Here is a 5,584-nt window from a genome sequence, read left to right as displayed (position 1 = left end):
TGTACGATATTCAACTGAATGAATAAGGATGGATATTTGAATGAATATTATTTCTATTCACCCCGAGTCGCATCAGGTTCATTTTCAGCCGTCAAAAAAGAACTTCGATTAATTTTAACTCTGCTTTTAGGTACTACTACAGTAGGGAATGTGCTTTTGCTCTTTTCCTTTTGTGGTATTCATGTTTTTCCGTTTTCCCATTTCTTGCTTGCTGTACAGCCTTTGCGGTATACCTGACCTGTTAAAGTCTGCTGCAAATATCATCACCTGTTGAGATACGAACCGATCCGGAGGTGTCAACCATAATGCTTTACATCTCTTTATAACGCAGCGTTTCTTATTATTCTTGGTACTATTCGTTCCTATTTATCTGCTGGCTGGTGCTGAGACTTTTCGGCGGCGGTATTTCTCCCTATACAGATGCCCATTTTTGCGAGCTTTTTGAATACCAGCCATTCTGATGGAGAAATTATTGACGGTGAACTTTCTCCAGACAACGATATCCCTCTTTTCTCCCTTTTCGTGTGTTCCTCCTTAGCTCCCGTTGCTGGCCATGTTGACCGACCTTTGTTGTGTAAGTGGTCTACTCATAATTGTTGCTAATATTGAAACATGTCAAAACGTGAACCGATCCAGAGAGGCCGATCAACTTGACGTACATCCCTTTCCAGCCTCCCTCGCAAGTTCTTTGTTTCCTCAACAACTTGATTCTAGAGTGACATTTTACGTGTTAAAACGGCTCGCAGTATATTTTTTTTCCTAAACAGGAAGTTAATATTTTTTTAAAAATTATCCATCATGGGAGGGGTTTGAACCCCCAAAACCCTCCCCTTACGCACGGGCCTGATTCATCTATCGTTTTTGTTTTTTGTTGATTCATACTATTTTCAGATTTTTAAGGCTATCCTCGAAAATATTGCACCACGGGTATTTCTCAGTACATCTTTGTTAAGGTTGAGAAATTTAGTGAGTTTTTCTTTTTATAAATTAACATAACCAGAAAAATTAGCCAAGCAAACTTTAGAAAATTTCGAAAGTGTCCTAATATCATTCAATTAATGAATTTGGAGTTTAAAGTTGGTGTTTCTAATAGTATTTGTCAATTTTTTTCAAGAAAATAAATCAGAAACGAAATTGTTTTATATATGGGAATAATACAGCTGAAAGTGTTCTACTCTTTAACACCATATATATCCATTTTAATACAATGTTGTTTCATGCAGAATACTGCATATACCAAACCATAATTGAGAAACCCGCCGAGTTTTATTGGCGTAATTTTTATATTACATTGTAGTGACCCAGCAAATATTACTAAGTTTCTGGGATAGAAATTGAAAAAAATCTGTAGTTAAATTTGGTTTTCATTGTCATGATTCTATATATCTGTAAAATTAAATAAGGTAAAATCTAACACAGGCCAATCATTATTGCTTTAATTGCCATTTTAATGAAAGATCTACAAAGATTGACATTACCGACCGTTGGAAAATATGACATGTTCCTTTACTCACCCATATATCCCATCGCTTGTTCAACGGACCTAACCAAATTCTAATTTGCCACATCCGGTTCGGCTGGTGCCGCTTATTAGAATTCTCATTATCTCCCTCGCGGCTCGTTAGGCGCGTCCAAATGGGCTTCGATGGAACTAAAAAACAAACTATATACACGTTTGGCAGAACCATTCCGTTCCGGAACACCTGAATCGGAGGGGTTGAACTTTTCGTTTCAACGTGTCCGAACCATTGGCGTTGGTATCGTACGTACCAAACAGAACGGTCGTAAAAAATTGCCTCTCACCAAAATAGTTCGTTGAAAGCAATTTCGGATCCACCACCATGGACGACCGGGGCGACGAAATTACTCCCCTCAGTCCCCTTACCCTCAGTAACCGACTACACGGACAAACGAACAAACATACACACGGACCGTGGCTAATGCAAATAGGTTTACAGTTCACCTGCGAATAAATTTTAGTTTGCTTCCACTCGGACTAATAGCGCCACCGGGCGGGCGACTCCAAAACAAATAACAAATTATCCAAATTTATGACCCACAACAAGTTTACATGCAAGCGCGCACCCTTGCCTCACACGGCCGGCAACGGCAGCGGATAGGCGCGCGCACACACACGCACACCTACGCTTGCTGCCACGAACGCCCGTTACGAACGACGGTGCGGTCGGTGAGGTTCTAGTTGTTTGATTTGAGTTGAACAGAGGATGGAATAGTTGTTCTCACAGTCGAGGGGTTTTGCGAGTGAGGGTGAGTTGTGTGGTATTGTTTTTTCAAATTTTATTCTAGTTAGTAAATATGTATGTTGAAAAATTTATTTTAAATTTGATAAGTTATGGTAGTGGTAGCATTATTTTACGGATGTACTACAACAACCTATTCATTCATCCTAAACATTAGGTCAATAATAGCTGAAATAGGTATGAAAATCATTCTCAGAGCTATGAAAATTAGATTTTTCAAAGCATTGCTGTAGAATGGTATAAATGAACCTACAACATTTTGGGTACATCCAAAAAATCGGTTCGATCATCGATCAGGACAAATTTTACATGGTTTTAGCAAAACTGTTTCACTGGTCCCATAATTAAAATTTTCCGTCCGAATCGGCCATCTTTTCAAATTTTTACATGAAGCTATTGCTTGATTCAATGTTTTTATTCTCGTCATTTTAAAATTTAAATAATTTTGAATGTGAGCCCGTTTTAAATTGTTGTGATATGCTAATTTTTTATTTTAAGTAAAAAACTGAGGAAACCTGAACGAAACGTATGAATTGAGCGACACACTTTAAAATACGCTCATTCAATTTTAACACATTTTTTACAAAGCAATGTCATCGAAAAGAACCCTTGTTTACAAACATCCCGAAAAGCGTACTATTCTAACAATTGAGAACCCCCCGTAACAAAAAGAAAAATACTAGCACCCTACAGAACACACCGCACCAGCAGCGCGAATTGACAACAAACCCCCATTACATGGCCAACTATTCTCATTTAGCTGCTTGCCTGGTGGCATGATGCACAAACCCACCACGCGGTCAGCTGAACGTTCCCCATTTCTCCGCACCTAAACAAAACTGCTCGGAGCTGCTAGCCGTGTGCGATGTTGTATGTATTGCAGAACTATTACACCGTTCCAGGTAATACACGTCTAGTTTGAGGTGAATGCGAAATATGCTTTAAATTATTTTAATTGCAGTCATTTGCTTAGGACGTCCTTGATGTTGTCGGTCATCGGCACGAGTGGGGGAGGGGAGAACTGCTCCTTCAACGTCCATCGTGGAGTAAATAATTACTGGCAGGGAGAGTAAGCACTACTCTCACTCGAATAACCAGCAGCTGCAGTAATTTCTGTCAACACTCCAGCTGAAGAGTTCCAGTAGCCACTTGACTCTGTTGTTCAAATCTAGCACTACTGAGTACTGGTGAACAGGAAAGGTAAGTTTTTCAGTTTGTGGAAGACTGGAAATAAAGGTGGAATTGGGCTGGAAATAAAGTACGAAAACTGCTTAATTTAATACCACAAATTAAGTAATGATTTCATAATTTTGGCATGTTTACGGTAAAAAATGTTTTACTGTAAAGTATGTAACAATTTGAAACTCTTCATGGGAAATTTTTTTCGTGGAAGAAGAAAACTCCCAATTTCATTAATACCGTGCCTCGCGTTCCATCATGCGTGTACGCAAAATTTTAAACCCGCTACCCGTTCTCACGCCAACGCAGCATTTAGTCCTTCCAGGAATGTATTATTTATACGTACCCTTTTTGGCAAGGTCAAACGGGAAGCTTGTTGTGCTGGTCGAGGAAAACTCTTTTCCGAATTTACGTCACGGTTTCGCATCACACTAAAATCGGTTCCGAGCCGGAGACAAGCCGCCGTAAAGACTGCTATGATGGATCGTTTCGTGAGAACGCCACCGGAATTCCAATCGGATTCGGGTTGGTACCTCTACAGCGCATATTCGGTTCGAAAAGATACGCATCGATTCCTTCGGTGGAACTAGGATTACAAGTAATAGCTTTTAAGCTATTTTGGAGAAAAAAAATATGGAGTTCCGTCGAGCGAAAATCGAATGGAATCCATCTTCAGTGTAGGCTGATAGGATTAAATATTTCAAGAATGAAGTATGGTGCTTTTTCAAAGTCAATGACTAATAAAGACAAGTGTTAAGCATTAAACCAGGCCCGTAGCCAGTATTTTGTTTCGGTAGGGGATAAAGATATAATATGTAATTTTAATAGTATTTAGGGTTTGAGATGACTGAGCAAACCCAAGTAACAATTGAAGTTTTATAGCACGCTACAAGTGCAATCTATGTTTAAAAGGTGGCAATAAACGTTCCATTAAATCTAAATTGTTACTAGGGCATAGTCGCAGAAAACTCAATGATATTTCGTAATTTCTCTAAATGGAAACAATACTTGTTTACAAGTTGCAAACCAAAATGAGGTCCAAAAGACAACAAACCGAATTGGCATCGCAAAAGTTCGTACTCGGAAATGCAGTTACTGTCCAATTCGATTTACGCCGTGATCGATGACAAAATTTGCGTCAAAATTAACTTCAGTTAACTTCGTGAACATGAATATTTCAGCAGTCCAATCTGAGTCAGGTATTTCAGAATATTTTGAAAGCAATAAAATTTCAAATTTTCCAAAAAAAATGTTATCTGGCAGGCGATTTGTAGGTGTTGTAAAACTGGCATTTAATTCTACTTGTCACAACTAATGTAGATATAGCAGAATTATGTACATTCCCATTATGAGAATAATTCTTGTAACTTTTTATCGACTGAAACTAATGTGCTTAGTAAACTCACGTGATATAAATTCGACAACTCTTGATTTTGTTTATGAATTTTTATAACTACAATACTAACAATGCGCAACCGCAGTTAAAAATAAAACGATTTATTTCTAAATAGTATATACACTTAATTGTTAATAATATTTTAGTCAGATGATTCTGAATCGGTTGGTACATAGAGAAACACGATCTATCGACAACTTGCAAATTTTAATGGCTCATAGCCCCTGATAGTAATTTTGGACATCTAAGCCTATGTATTTGTGAGCAACTTAAAGACTTAACCACTTGCAACACGGTGCTAGCTTAACGAAGTCATGGATCGATCAAATATTTACAATTTGTAAAACTCAGTCTACTTTCTACTTCTGCCCAAGTCAGACGTACAATCGAACCAAGTGAACAACAACTAGCAACCTCTCGATCTAGTGTGCATTGTCTCGAGAACAAAGGAAACATTTAATTTAGTCTTGCCGTCATGAGTAAAGGGAGAACACGAAATTATTGCGACACCGAAAATGTCATGCAAATTTTCTTATAATGTTTAAAATCAAACCAAAATTTCAGGGTAGTTATATACATATATTTATTTCAAAAATCAAAATAAAAGTTAATCGATGGAGCCTTGAGTGTAAAATTGAACGCATTTTCGCTTGATGCCCTCCATCAAAGTCTTTACAGTGTCATCCGGTACCAGTTTCTCAGTTTTTTTTTCCATTTTCTTAACATGTCCTTCTCGTCTTTGACTGTC

The sequence above is a fragment of the Topomyia yanbarensis genome, chromosome 3 (assembly GCF_030247195.1).
Source record: "Topomyia yanbarensis strain Yona2022 chromosome 3, ASM3024719v1, whole genome shotgun sequence".
Lineage (NCBI taxonomy): Eukaryota > Metazoa > Arthropoda > Insecta > Diptera > Culicidae > Topomyia > Topomyia yanbarensis.
The sequence above is the reverse complement of the archived record's forward strand: the minus strand, read 5'-3'. Positions refer to the sequence as shown.